Source organism: Cupressus sempervirens, chromosome 5 (genome assembly GCF_028749045.1).
Source record: "Cupressus sempervirens isolate cs-2001-9-10 chromosome 5, ASM2874904v1, whole genome shotgun sequence".
NCBI classification, from domain to species: Eukaryota; Viridiplantae; Streptophyta; class Pinopsida; order Cupressales; family Cupressaceae; genus Cupressus; species Cupressus sempervirens.
This window is the reverse complement of record NC_143122.1, coordinates 468,346,519-468,362,436: the sequence shown is the minus strand read 5'-3', so window position 1 is coordinate 468,362,436 and position 15,918 is coordinate 468,346,519.

Here is a 15,918-nt window from a genome sequence, read left to right as displayed (position 1 = left end):
TCTCTTCCTTGAAGAGTTTTTCATAAAAACTTTGAAATAATTTTTGGATATCTACTGGATGAGAATGCACTTGAACATCCTCATCAAATATAGGTCCAATTAATTCCTTTTTATGCTTATAATTTAAATACTGAAATAAGTATTTAGAGCCTGCATTGCTTTCTTTAAACCAATGTAATCTAGCTCTGATTTTGGCTCCTTGCCTTCTGTAGTGGTCAATATTACAAAGTTGAGTTTCAATGGAAACTATGGATGATTGGATAACTATATTGTTTGGATTAGAATTCAACAAAAAAAATTTGGAGTTAAAGTTTTCCCTATAGAGACTTCTCTTTCCTTTTTCGCTTCTATGCTAACCTTTTGCCAAATGAACACAGTAACTCAGCACATTTAGAGATAGCTAAATGCCACCACACTCTATAAGACTCTCCTTGTTTGGGCTTGGGGAACGAGTTCCACAGCCCAACCAAAGCGTCAATGCAGAATGGAATCTTCAGATGGGATTTAAATGGTAGTTGTGATTTAGCCACCTTCAAATTCCCCTTAGTAATGTTGGAAATAATAGGAAAGTGATTTGAAAGTGTGGTAGTATAATCTACATTAACCAAAATACCCATGGGACCTTCAACAAGTTGCAAGTTTGGGGAGATATAAATCTATCTAATCTACTAAGTTTCCTTTTAGCTCCTATCTCGTAGTTAGTCCAAGTAAACCAATTCATAGATCCAATTAGTAAAATCCATGAATTTTAGTTCATCCCATTCATTAATATTGAAACAATAATTTTTTTTGGTTTATGGGATTAAAGTTATTTCATAGTGTAGGAAAAATTATATTTCTTTAAAATTATTGTTACAATATATATCTAAAATACATTTGATTAAAGGGGGACCTAGGGGACATTACATTTGATTAATATTTGATGTTGTTGATAAAGATTATCTCTAAATATATAATATCAGTAAGTTAAGGAGTTTCTAATGGATAGGCATGAACAATAAATTTATTAATCATTCTATTGTTTCTATTTAGATTTTACAGATTTGGATAGAAATGAATAATGAAATTATTAATCATTTTATTATTTCGATTAAGGTTTTATAGATTTGGATAGTAATGAATAATAAATTTATTAATTTTCTATTAAGGTTTTGTAGATTTGGACTCACTACATGAATATGGCCTATTATCTTGGAATAATATTAGTTTCAAATTTAACATTAGTATGTTTTACTTTTGTATTAAAATTGTTAGTTTAATTTTTATTTTTAAAATATCTTTCTATTTTAGTATGATTATTTTTAACTTATGGTTATGCTTATATGCATCTATCTATTTTGAAAAAGCATACTTATTTGAGAAATAACTTTAGATTTTGTATTACTTTGAGAAGTTATTTAGATATAAAACATAAACTCTTTTTAAGTTTAAAATATTTCCTCTTTGTAAATCAATTCGACATGTGATTTTACATAAATAAAATAGATAATAAGTATGTCTTATACTTCAAATATAAAATAGCTTTTGTATAACTAAATTTTAATCCTTTGATGTGTCCTCAAATAGGTACTCCAAGTTTTGGATTGATCCATATATTATCATCATTACTTGTATTTTCAGGTATTGTATACTATTCAAAAAATAATAATTACATTTTAAATCTTAGAGTTTATTATTTAAATTAAATTATTTCAAGAATTTTTTTTTAAAAAAAATGTGAATATATTCATTTTTTCCTTGATCAGAAGCTCTCTAATTTAATGAGAAATATTACAGAATGTTTATTTAGTTAAACATAGATTTTTCAAAATATGTAATATTAGTTTATTTGTTGACATATATAATTAATATTAAAACTAGGAGAAAATTGATATTTATGTCACAAATATTTTGTACTTTAACAATGATAATTGATTAAAATTTATATTAAAATGTAATCCACGAGAAATTTAAAAGTTTTAATGTAGTAAAAAATATTTTTATTTTTAAATTTTATGTCATTTTAGTAACTTTTAGTTTTATAAATGTTATTTGTGGAATCATTTTAGGAGCTTTGAACTTTCAAACTAATGAAGAATGAAGACAACATAGAAGGGAGTATCAAAGGGAGTATAGATGAAGAAAATAAGAACAAATGAGTGCTATAGAAAGGGAGAATCAACATCTCATTCATAATGAACAAGATAGGGAATATATGCTAGAAGATGAATAACAAGACCGTATGAAGAAGAAAATGGGAATCATCTCCAAATAATAAGTTATGAATCTCATTCTCCTACACACCAAATTTAATATATAAGGGAATATGAAGGAGAGTGTAAAAGAAGAGAAGAAGAGAAAGGGACTAAAACTAAAAGAGAAATTTAAAGTATGTACCCTAGACAAAGACTTGACAAAGAAAGAGAAGAAGCAACTATTGTAAGAATGAATAATGATGATTTAGTCGATGGAAATGTGAGTAAAATAGACCGTAGAAAAAGTCCACAGTAACACACAATACCACAAAATAGAAATTGACCAACACAATTCTACTACAAATATAAACATCTAATCTACCTTAGAGGGAAGAGAATACAGAAACAATCATCAAAGGGCATAGAGAAAGAAATGACATGAATAATTAAATGATATAGAAAGGAAAAATCAAAGGGTGAAACAAAACCAAAGAGAAACACAAAGAAATGAAAGAAGGGTGGACAATATAGTACAAGAATTGCAAGTTCCAAACAAACACCAAATTGAATGTATTAGGGAATATGAAGAAGAGTGTAATGGAAGGCAACAAGATCAAATTAATGAAAATGGAAGAGATAGTCAAAGTATGTACCACAATCAACATTATAGAGAAATAATTGATAGAGAAAAAAGAAGAAACAAATATGGTAGGAATGAATAATGAAATTTTAGTAGATGGAAATGTGAGTAAAAGAGACCCAAGAATAATTCCACAACAACAAACAATGTCTCAAATATAAATTGAGTAAACCAATTGTACTACAAATATAAATATCCAATCTTCCATAGAGGGAAGAGAATATAGAAGTAATTATCAAAGGGCATCTAGAAAGAGATGACAAGAAAAAATGAATTATATACAAAGGGAAAGTTGAAGGGTGAACCGAAACTAACGAGAAAGACAAAGAAGTGATAGAAGAAGGGCAAACAATATAGTACAAGGACTGCAGGTTCAAAACAATAATGAAACAAATCATGGTTGCAATGTGCAAATGCATAAGAATTATCATGAATTTTTAGGGAATATTTTTCATAACCTTCAATTACTTTTTTGACATCAACTAAATAGTTTGGTACACCCAAAAAATGCTAAATGTGTCTAGATTTTTATATTGGCATAAAATTAAGACATACAAGAGGTCTGATGTGTTCAAGATGTCAACAAGAAAAAAGAAATAACATATTCTCTGCATCGAACAATATGGATTCGGGCTCGCAACTAGAGGAACTTGAAAATTTAACTCAAGTAGAAGAGATGTTGATTTCACATGTAAGTCCAATATTGTAGGTGACACATGCAACAGGGAAACAATTGATCAAAACATAGTCCTAGAAGATGCTGAGGAGGTTTTCATAAGTAAAAATAGAAAAAATCCAACATTTATTTTTTTGGTATTTTCTATGTTCTAGTATTTTACATTTTTGGAGGCATTAGGGACATTTCTGGGCTTTGGTAGGGTAAAGAAGTTGTAGGTATTGGTGCAGGAGCACCTAGGTAAGGCTACTTGGTAACCTAGGGTTCCTAATTGAGTTTTGGCTTATAGTGGCTTTAGCCAAGCCGCTAGTGTAATAAAGGGGCTAGTGAGTCCTAGAGTATGACTTTACCATTAGGAGGTCTAACTAGGTCCCTATGAACATGCAATGTTGCTTGGTTATCCAAAGTTGCTAAGCAGTGAATAGTTATTGTCAAAATTGTCAAGTATGACATTTGGGAAATTAGAGGGCTAGATTGGACCAAGAGAGGCTAAAGGGGTAGTTTTATGTCCTAAGTGACATATTCAAGAATTTAGTAGAGTTTAAAAAGGCTTTGGTCAAGCCTAGTGTAACTAGGACAAAAATTGTCAAGTTGCATGATAACTTTGCAAAAATTGCAAAAGTTGTCATGACAACTTTTATTGCAAAAAGTGCAATTTTGAGCAGAAGGTTGTGTATCATCTTAAAATGGAAGCATTTCCATGTTAATAATGTTTAGCCCTTTGAGTAAGTGGTTTGGGGTCATGTCAAGCATATTGAATAGGTCTTTGCATGGATCTGGTTGTTTTCCCCCTATTCTGCTTCTCTCTTTATATTTCTAGCCTATTTCTGACAACTTCCTTTGTGAAATTGAGGACTTTGACTTTTTGGGTCAAGGATGACCTTTTAGGTCAAGGTTGATACCTCAACCCTGACCTAGGGTAGGGTCGACCTCATCTCTGACCTCGGGTCCATTTTTTAATTTTTGGGAGTTTCAAGACATTAGACTTCAAAAAGTTTCATTTTCTTGCTTTTGGCTCATCTATTTTGGGTTTCAAAATGGTAGACTCTTAAATTACATTTAATCTAGGTCCATTTCTAGGGGTTATGGTTAATTGGGATTTAATGCTCTCATGTTGACCTTCTCTAGGAGTTTGTGCCCTAGATCTCTATATAAGGAAGCCTTCTTCCCTCATTTTGACATCTACAATCTACCCACTATCTATGAGAAAAGTTATTATCTACTTTTCATGAGAGAATCTACCTACTATGAAGTGAAGATCTACTATCTATCTAACATTCAAGCATTCAAAGAATTCAAGATTCAATTCATCAAGGAGGATCATTATTAGCTATTGAAGGATTCAATCTCCATAGAGCCCTCTTGTTGAAGATTCTCCATCTACATTCATCCAAGTCTTTTCCTATGCAAAGATTCATTCAAGATTGGTGTTGAAGATCTAATGCCATTGATTTGAGACATCCTACATACATTTCTATATTCATTTGGAGCATCCATAATTGTGGATTCAAGGATTCAAATCCTCCACAAGGATTTCAATATAAGCAAGGTGAATTATTTCATTTACTTTGTTTATTTATATTGCAATTTCAATTACATTTCAAAGTTGATTCCAAACTAGGGTTTGACCAAGGTAAACCCCCCATCCAAATAAAAAAACCATTTTTCTTGCAGATACAGGTGTGGAACAACAAATTAAAGAGTAGATTTGGATACCCTTTTCGTCAAACTTGTAGGATCCGTGAACATAAATTTCATCAGAGAAGTGTAGGTCAAGGTTGAATTTTTGGGGTACAATTGTGCCTTAGGGTAAGATTGTGCCCTTCTATCTGGGTCAAGGTCGACCTCCCTTCAAAAGGACAAAAGTTTTCTGGGTTTTATCTGTCTCGACATTTCTAGTTTAGAATAGGTTTTTGACATCCATGAAACTGTACACATACACCAAAAATCAACATTTTCCAGATTTATCCTACTTCAAGATAAGCATTTTTCTTCTATTTATTTTAGATTTGAAGTACTTTCTTCTCAAATAGCAAGACCATATGATCTATTCCTTTCTCCCTATTCTCCATTGCTTGATACATTTGTACATTGATCACTTTCTTGTGTTTAATCAATTTGGATAATTCCTTTTGGTAATTCGGGTTGAGGATAGGTCTTATTTTCTTCCTATTCATTTTGGTGAACACATCATGCTTATCCTCTTTTCTTTTGTGGAATTAGATGCCCTATTGTGTTTTGTAGTGTTCAATTTCATTTTAGTATTTGTTAGGTCTTTTCTTCCATTAAGATTAGATTTTGTTTATGCTCTTGCATTCTAATTCAAAAATATTTTAAAAATTGCAAAATCTCTTTCAAAATACAAAAATATTTATGCTTTATGTTTTATTAGTTTTGTTCATTTGCATTGCATTGGTTTATGAGATTTATTACTTCTAGTCCTACTTCTAATCTTAGGGTTAGACGTAGTTGTAGACTTATGGGCACCTTTGAGCCTAAGTTTTCTTCTCTTTTCCTTAGGATTTTGGATGAGACTTTGATTCTCCCTGATTCTAATCCTCTTATGGAGCAAAACTCGTCGCACTCATCCCATGATGAGGATGATGCTTTAAGATTTCCTCCTGAACAAGTCCAAAAAAATTCAACTAAACTTGATAAAATGGGTAATTGGATTATTCAAAAAAACCATAATCAAGATTCTATTCAAGCTATAGAGGCTCTTAAGAAAGTTCTTCGTGATAGTGACCAAGGCGATAATCTCTTGCATGGTATTACTCACCTTGTGCATTCCACTATTAAACCTTTAGCTCAAGAAGCTCATGATTTAGGGATATTTCCTCCTGTCACTAGTGTAGAACCTTCTTCTATTCCTTTCCCTAGTTTTCCTACTTATACTCCTTCTTTGGTGACTGTGATTGTTCCCTCTATCCCTATGAGTGTTCCTCTTGTGTCCCTTCTTTTATCACAACCTTCTTTTCATAATGTTCCTTTTACTTATTCTACTCCTCTACCAACTATAGTTCCTAGTGTTCCTCCAGTTGTGTCTTTCATCCCCACAACTTCTTATACTTTACCTAGTGTTTCTAATGGTGCTATTTCTCCTATTTCCTCTCATGATTCCACACTTATCAAATTGGTTCAAATTGTGTCATCTTTACAACAACAACTTGCATCCTTGACTCAAAACAAGTTTAGTATTCCTACTTGTGACATGGGAAGTCCTTTGTCTCAAGATATCATTCATACTCTTGTTCCTCAGCAAGTCGATATGCCTCATCTTGAGAATTATAATGGTAAGGGAGACCATGTTCATCGTATTAAAATGTTTCAAATCCTTTGTAGTGATTATGCTCATGATCATAGGATTTTAGCTAAGTTGTTTGCTCAAACTTTTTATGACAAGGCATTACAATGGTTTTGTTCCTTAACTCCTTACTCTAATAATTCATTTCCTCAACTTGCCAATGCTTTTATTCAACAATTTCAAAACAACATTGGCTTGCAAGTATCTTTGACTAATTTGATGTATTGTAAACAAAATTCTAAAGAAAAAATGACTGAATTTATTGGTAGATTTAAGCATTGCATGATCATATTTCCTATCTTGTTCTTGATATTGATATTCAATGTATGTTTATTTCAAATTTGCAAATGGATATTAGAGACAAGTTTTTTCTTATTGAATTTACTTCTTTTCAACAACTTTGTGCAATGCTTCATCATTATCAATTACAAGTGAGTCAATTTGAGAGTACCACTCCAATGGCTCATGTTCCTGTTGATAAAAATGATGCTGCTCCTAATCTAATTAAAGTTAAAAAATTCAACAACTATGTCAAGATAAATCAACAAGCAAATGCAATTGCTGATCAAGTTGGTGTTGCATCTCACAATGCCACTTCTGCATGCACTACTTTTTGATTAAATTGTATGTTTACTTCTCTTTCTGAATCTTTACATTCTATTATGAATAGGTTGTTAACTACTAATATGATTACTTTACCTCCTATTCAACCTCTTTTACCTACTACGATGGTGTCTAAATCTTTTTATTCTAAAGCTTTTTGTCAATATCATCATCATAATGGCCATGATACTGAGAAATGTTATTCTTTAAAAAATAAGATTCAAGACTTAATTGATTCTAATGCTTTACCAATTGATAATTTTGATGGCAGTGGGAATAAGTTTATTTCTCCTCTTAATCAAAATCTTCAAACCTATATGAATCCTTTACCTACACATGATACTAATACTATTGCTTAGTCGTCTTCTATCGATATTGTGTATGATTCAAAGATGGATGATCCTAATCATGTTGTTAATCAACTAGAGCATGTGGTTTAATTTGTATCTCCACCTCAACCTCTACTTCAATCTCAAGTTTTGACTTAACCTCAATTGAAACCTAAGCCTAAATTGAAGCCTCAACCTAAACCTTGACAACAAGCTAAGAAAAAATGACCTCAGGAACTTTTGATTACCTTTGAAGATTTTGAGACTATTAAAGCTCCTAATGGCCCCCTTTATATTTATGCTAATATTGTTAAGATACCCACTCATGGTTGTCTTGTTGATTCTACCTCCTTAGTTAATGTGATTACAAAAGAAAATCTTTTTACGAAAGGTTTGCAATGTGATTTTTATGATACATTGAATGTGTGGATTCAAACTTGTAATGGTTTTCTTTATCCATCATTTGGGTCCATTGATTTATTGGTTGAACTTTGTGGAAAAATTCTGAACACTACCTTTGTTGTTGGTCCTACTTTTGATCAATTTCAAGTTAAGCTTAGTTTGCCATGATTAAATGCCATGCATTCTATTGCTTCACCTATTCATAAATGTCTTAATTTTTTTTTATGATGGCAAAGTGAAGATAGTTAATCATAATTTATATCATACTTCTAGGCCTAGGAATTCTGCTACCATCTACTTCTTTTGGCCTTCATTACCTAATTCATGTCCTTCTTGTCCTGGTAATCTTTTAAGCTCATATCAAGCCTATAAGCATTGTAAGATTCTTGAGTTAAGTTTACCTCCTATGGATTTTAATTGTGGTCTTTTGCCCACACCTTCCATACTTCCTTTATCTATGGCTTCTACAACTATTAATCAAGCTCTTCCAGTTGCTTGTCAATCTCCTGATAATCCTATTAATCCTCCTACAGAACTTGTGAAGGATCCTGTAATTGTTCCTCCTAGTCCTCAACAAATTTCAAGCAAGACAAAATGTAATCAATTTTCTAATGAACATCATAAAAAGTGTTGTGCTTAAGATAAAGCTTGTAAATCTTTACCTTCTTTGGATACAACTATACATGATGTGTTAGAAGAAGTTGTTGCTAATAATGATGTTAAGATCCATGATTTTGATGATTCTATTTATATCTTAGATCTTATTTATATTAATCTAGAGGAAGAAGATACTCTTAATGATGTTGATGATGTTAATGATTAATATGAAACTATTGACATTGACATTGATTTACCTAATATGCTTTCCTCACAATTGACACTTACACCTCGTATTGAACATTGTGATTCTCAAGAGGATCCTTGTTTGGAATTGGCTACTATTCCTTCTATGTTGGATATAGTCCCTCTTGTGAGTTACCCACCTTCCCTAAATGATATAGAATGAGATGGTGAGAGTAGGTGGAGTGCTTGATTGGCTTGTCCTTCATGGTAGCCTTTTGTGTGTTTGTCTATTGTACTGTGTTACTCTTGTGATGTGTTCACTACATGTTGTTGGATTCTTTTATAAAATCTTTGTTGCTTTTCTAGTACAAGGTGATAAAAGAATTGAACTTGTTACATTATTCCTCTATATGCATCTCTATTCTTACATATGTTTTTTCATGTTATGTTGTACTTGTGCTATTATTCGTACATGTTTCCTTGTGTAAATCTACTTGGTTTTATGACTTGGTAGCTCTAATTCTTTTTGGTCTCTAGGTCATGGTCTGAAAAGATTCTTCTTTGTATTTCTTATGTGATCTTTCCTCCTTTATGATTGTAGTTCTACTTTCTTTGGGGAATGATGTCAATTCATTTGCAATAATATCATATATGTATTATCTTATGATCATATTGACGCCACAGTAGGTAGATCCCTTCTATGTTCTCTATACGCTTATGTACTATTTCCCTTGATTTGTCTTTGTTTGGGGGCATTTTGTAGTGGAAACATAATTGGTGGAGTTTTTATGTTTCCATTAAAGCCATTGCTCTTGTTAAAATGTTAGCAATGCCTTTAATGTGGGGGCATATGCTCTGCTCACTTATTGCACACATAATTTTTTAAAACATATATTTAATTTGTCAAGATACTTTTTCTCCCTTTTTGGATTAATGACTAATCCTTAAAGCACGGATTTATATTTCAGGATCTCTTGATCCCTCCAGTTTCAAATATATTTTGATCCTTTAAGGTCAAAGGTTTCCTTAAGATTGGATCTCTTTTTCTTTTTGGTTTTACCCTTATAGAATAGAATATTCTTGAAGATAAATCCTTGATGGGTTGACTAGTGAGTAGCCACATTCACTAGGTAGTTCAATTCCATCTGCCCAATTGTGCAATTTCCTTGTGTGGTTCACAATGAGACATAAATTTTCATTGAGCAAGATAATCACACTCTTTTTCATTTCTCTTTTCTTCTTCTAGAGATGTCTCTCTTATTGTGATCTTAGAGTTGATGAAGACTTGAGTCTCTACGGGCTTGAGGATCTCTTTGTAACTTTGATTTTAATAAAATTATCTTTTCATTACAATCTACTTTACCAAGAGTTTACATCGAGTCCATACTCTTGCTAAAGTGGGGGCTAAATGTATCATCTTAAAATGGAAGCACTTCCATGTTAAGAGTATTTAACCCTCCAAATAAGTGGTATGGGGTCATGTTAAGCACCTTGAATTGGTATTTGCATGGATCTGGTTGTTTTCCCCCTGTTATGCTTCTCTCTCTCTGTCTCTGTCTCTGTCTCTGTCTCTGTCTCTCTCTCTCTCTCTCTCTCTCTCTCTCTCTCTCTCTCTCTCTCTATTTCCAGCCTATTTTTGACAACTTTCTCTGTGAAACTGAGGAATTTGACTTTTTGGGTCAAGGACAACCTTTTAGGTCAAGGTCGACCTTAACCTTGACCTAGGTCAAGAATGACCTCAACCTTGACCTAGGGCAGGGTTGACCTCGTCCCTGACCCTAGGTCAATTTTTTAATTTTTGAGAGTTTCGGGACATTGGGCTTCAGAAAGTTTCATTTTCTTTCTTTTGAGTCAGTTATTTTAGGTTTCGAAATGGTAGACCCTTAAATTACATTTAATCTAGGTCCATGTCTAGGGGTTAAGGTTAATTGGGATTTAATGCTCACATGTCGGCCTTCTCAAGGAGTTTGTGCCCTAGATCTCTATATAAGGAAGCCTTCTTCCTTCATTTTGACATCTATAATCTATCCATCATCTATAAGAAAAGTTATTATCTACTTTTCATGAGAGCATCTACTTACTATGAAGTGAAGATCTACTATCTATCCAAAATTCAAGCATTCAAAGCATTCAAGATTCAATTCATCAAGGAGGACCATTGTTAGCTATTGAAGGATTTAATCTTTACAAAGCCCTTTTGTTGAAGATTTCTCCATCTACATTCATGCAAGCCTTTTCTGATGCAAAGATCCATTCAAGATTGGTGTTGAAGATCTAATGCCATTGATTTGAGACATCCTACATACATTTCTACATTCATTTGGAGCATCTTTACTTGTGGATTCAAGGATTCAAATCCTCCACAAGGATTTCAAAATAAGTAAGGTGAATTATTTCTTTTACTTTTTTTATTTATATTGAAATTTCAATTACATTTCAAGGTTGATTCCAAACTAGGGTTCGACCAAGAAAAACTCTCCATCCAAACAAACCATTTTTCTTACAGATACAAGTGTCGAACAACGAATTAAAGAGTAGATTTGGATGCCCTTTGTTGTCGAACTTTTGGGATCTACGAATATAAATATTGTTGGAGAAATGTAGGTCAAGGTCTACTTTTCAGGGTACAATTGTGCCCCTCTATCTGGGTTAAGGTCGACCTCCCTTCAAAAGGAAAAAAGTTTTTTGGGTTTTCTCCATCTCGACATTTCCATTCTAGAATAGGTTGCAAAGATCCCCAAAACTGTACATAAACACCCAAAATTAGTATTTTCTAGATTTATCCTACTTCAAGGTAAGTATTTGTCTTCTATTTATTTCAAATTGCAGGTACTTTCTTCACAAATAGCAAGACCATAGGATCTATTCCTTTCTCCCTATTCTCCTTTGCTTGGTCTGTTTGTGCATTGATCACTTTCTTGTGTTTAATCAATTTGGATCATTCCTTTTGGGAATTCAAGTTGAGGATAGTTCCTATTTTTTTCCTATTCAGGTTGAATAACCACCTCAAAGTGGTTGGATAAGGTTTAGTTGACCCATATAAGGCCTCCCTTGACCTATAACAAGCGTTGGATGGAATTGTGAAAGAATTTTGGTTAATGAGCAAGAATTTTGGTTGATGAACAAGATTTTTCCTATAAAAAGGTGAAGGTTGCCAAATCAAGGCTCGGGGGATCAACATTGACATGGTGGAAGTAAATGAAGGATGAAAGAGACAACATGGGTAAAAAGCCTATAGCCAACTGGAGTGCCATGGTGACCAAAGTGAAAGAGAGCTATCTGCTAGAGGATTATGAGTTGCAGTTGCATAGAAATAAACAAGGTCTAAAGCAGAAACACTTGGATGTGGCCTCTTATACAAAGGAAATTCAATAACTATGCCTAAGGTCCAAGATTCAAGAAGAGGAACCTGTTAAAGTGGTAAGGTACTTGGGTGGACTAAATTGGATCATCCAAGAAGAACTAATCCTATGGACCCCTACCACTATTCAAAAGTGTCATTAATTGGCTCTTAAGGTGGAAGAAAAGAACATGAAGAAAGGAGACTCAAACTTCAAAGGAAGAGGCAAAGGAAGAGACCAATGAGGGCATAAAGGTGGATACTAACATAGAGGTAGTGATCAAAGGAACTGAGGTGAGTCTAAAATTGGTAAGAAGGGTAGTGAAACTACTTCAAGAGGAGGTTAGACAAGAGGAAGAGGAAATCAAGGGGGTTCAAATAGGGGAAGAGGTGCATGTAGGAGTAATTCATACTTTTCAAGTATGAAATGTTATACTTGTGGACAATTGGGGCACCCTACCTATAGGTGTCTTGACAAACCTATTTCTTCAAACAATGATAAGAGGGTTGCCTATGCTCATGAGGACACCATGAGTTCTAAGGTGTCTAAGATAGATCATATTGGGTCAGAAAGAAGATAAAATTTGATGTTCAAGAGGGTGTTGATAAGACAACCAACCAAGGATGAATCCAAGCATAAAAGAGCCTTGTTTTAGAATTAGGTGCAAGATTTTGGGCATGGTGTTCAAAGTGATTATGGATTTAGGCTTCATAGATAACTTCATATTAGAGGAAGTAGTGGATAAACTCAAGTTGGTGAAGGCACCTCATGTTAACCCATACAAGGTGACATGGTTGAACAAAGGGAGGAGTGTGTTGGTGAATGAGAAAACTTGGGTTGAGTTTTCAATTGCAGGATACAAGGACAATTTTATTTGTGAAATATTACCTATAGATGCATGCCATCTATTATTGGGTAGATCTTGGAAATATGATAGATGTGTTGTCTATGATGGGAAGGAAAACTCTACCTCTTTCAAGAAAGATGGAAGACTTTCAAGATTCAATCCTTGTTGGAGGAGGATGAATCATAGTCTAAAACTCCTAGTGTGTTTTTGAGTAGTGGGAAGGAGTTCATAAAGGCCCTTAAAAATGAGGAAAATGAAGTATATGTTATTCTTCCTAAACATAAGGATGAAGAGAAAAGAAAACAAGAGCCCTTACCCACTGAAATACAAGAGATGCTTGAAAAGTATAAGGACATTATCAATGATGGGACACCTGCAACTTTACCTCCTACAAGAGTGATAAGTCATAAAATTGACTTTGTACCTAGTGCTTCATTTCCAAATAAGGCAGTGTATAAGCTTACCCCAGATTAGAATAGAGAGGTGGCTAGGCAAGTGCAAGAACTCCTAGATTAGGGTTTGATAAAGAAGAACATCAGTCCTTATGCGGTACAAGTAGTTTTGTCATCTAAGAAGGGATGAAAATGGAGGCTTTGTATAGATTCAAGGGCCATCATTAGGATCACTATAATGTATAGGTTTCTCATACCTAGAATTGAAGACTTGATGGATTGTCTCGGAGGGGTTCAATACTTCACAAAGTTGGACCTCAAAAGTGCTTAACACTAGATAAGGCTAAAGGAAGGGGATGAGTGGTGTAATCACTTAAAAAATGATCATCTAGAATATTATCCCCCTTCTCAGCATTTTGGCTAAATTAATTAATCATTTACCTAGAACAAATTTATAAAAATCAATAAATTTGATCTTAACCTATAGTTTGAAGATATTATCCCACGTCCGTATTTGATTAAAAGAATGTGTCCCCTTTTAATTAAATAAAATATGACCCCATTCTTCTAACCCACTCAATGTGCACACATAAAGTCCTTTTTCTATTTACAAATTAAAAGAAAAGGCTTTTGTCTCATATGAAAAGCCAACTCCTTTTCATTGGTTAACTTGCTCTTACACATGGATCATGCCAAAATTTAACCCCCACCCTTGATTTTCCACTTCCTTGATCTTTATCTCAACCATCCATCTTACCTTAAAAGAGAGAGCTCTCTCCTTCTCAAGGGATCCATATTATTGAGTATTGTTATGCTACAGGTTTCTTGATCAATTTCTTGGAGCTTTGTGGAGAAATTCTCATTTCTTGTCTAATTATCTCATCTACACTCTCATATTAGCTTAAATTCATCTTGCATAGTAGCTTAGTTCATTTTGTAGTAATTTAAATCACATAGTTTAACTAGCTTGGCTATTGTAACACTCTCATTTTTATTAATCTAGTTTCATTGTGCATATCATTTTAGCTTAGTTTCATTCTTGCATTGCATATTTGAGAGTTCTTTTGGAAACTTGCATTCTTGCTCTTGTCTCAAGAACCTTCCATTTCATGGTTTACTAGCAAGGGTTGTGTCTCTAAGGCTCAGCTGAGAGCTATTCATATTGCTCAAAACAGTCATTTGTACTCCATGGATAGGGAGCTCTAGGCTGCCATTCCAAGATTCCAACTCATGGGGTCACTTGGATAGAAGGGCTCAAAGTGGTGCACATTTCTTGTGTACTTTTTTGGTGCCCATCGCAAGGCATAACATTTTGGTTTTGCTCCTAATTTGTATTTTTTTCTTATTGTCTACTCTTTTTTTTTTTTACAGTCATAAATATCGGATGATACTTTCTTAGTATCATATGATATTTGTTAGCACTACCAAGCGATACTGTTCTAGTAAAAGTCTCACATGCCCATACAGAACTGTATCAAACCAGTATAACAAGTTATATCATGTAACTATAGGGAAAAATATCACATGAGGAAAAAATATCATACCAATATACTGAAAAGTATTGTATGATACTCTACAAGCATAGACTATCATCCAACCTGAAACTGCTTGTTGTTTGGGGATCTTTGATCATTTTTTCAGTCTATAGCAGTCTGTTTGTTCAAATTTTTAGGTTTATTATAGTTTGACAAAGGTCTTACTGAAGATTCTTCATATTTCTTTTGGGACTAACTCATGTTGGACTAATGGTTGTGCTTGTAGGTTTTTTCCCTAAATGCTTGAATATTCTCCTTAAAAGAATGCATGTCAAAGCTTCAAATGCAAAAAGGCTACTAATGATTGTTTGTAGGGCTTCCTAAAAGCATAAAAACCAAACAAGTTCTTGTATTTCCATTATTTTCATATGAAAATCCTACTAATTGTTAATTTTTCATAGGCACATAAGACTTGTGATTGTGGTCTCTTGGTGATAGGAAAGTAGGCTCTTCACCCTTGTGGTGAATTAGAAATTTTGACCTGCCTTTAGATTTCAAAAGAAAGAGGATTAATTGAAGTTGTTTGACATGTTTAGGGGCAACAATTAGGATAGGAGAATATGCTCTTCACCCTCATGGAGAATTATAAATCTTGACTCTCAAGAGTGGATCCAATTTATTTTAGTCTAGAATCCTTTAGAGGATGTGCTCTTGAGAAATCAGAGAAATCAAGAGGAATGACCTAAGTGGGGACAAGAAAAATTGACTATTCAAACCCACTATAAATTCAAGGCTATCGAGGAAACAAAGCCTTAGTAGGCGTACTACTTGTCTTCACTTAGTGTGAGTACTTGTGGGATTGGGACCATGAGGAAAATGCTAGGCAAGAACGCTTAAGGTGCTCTTGTGGCCGCGAGGTCTGTTACTTTCCATAAGGAAAGGTGTCTTGTAA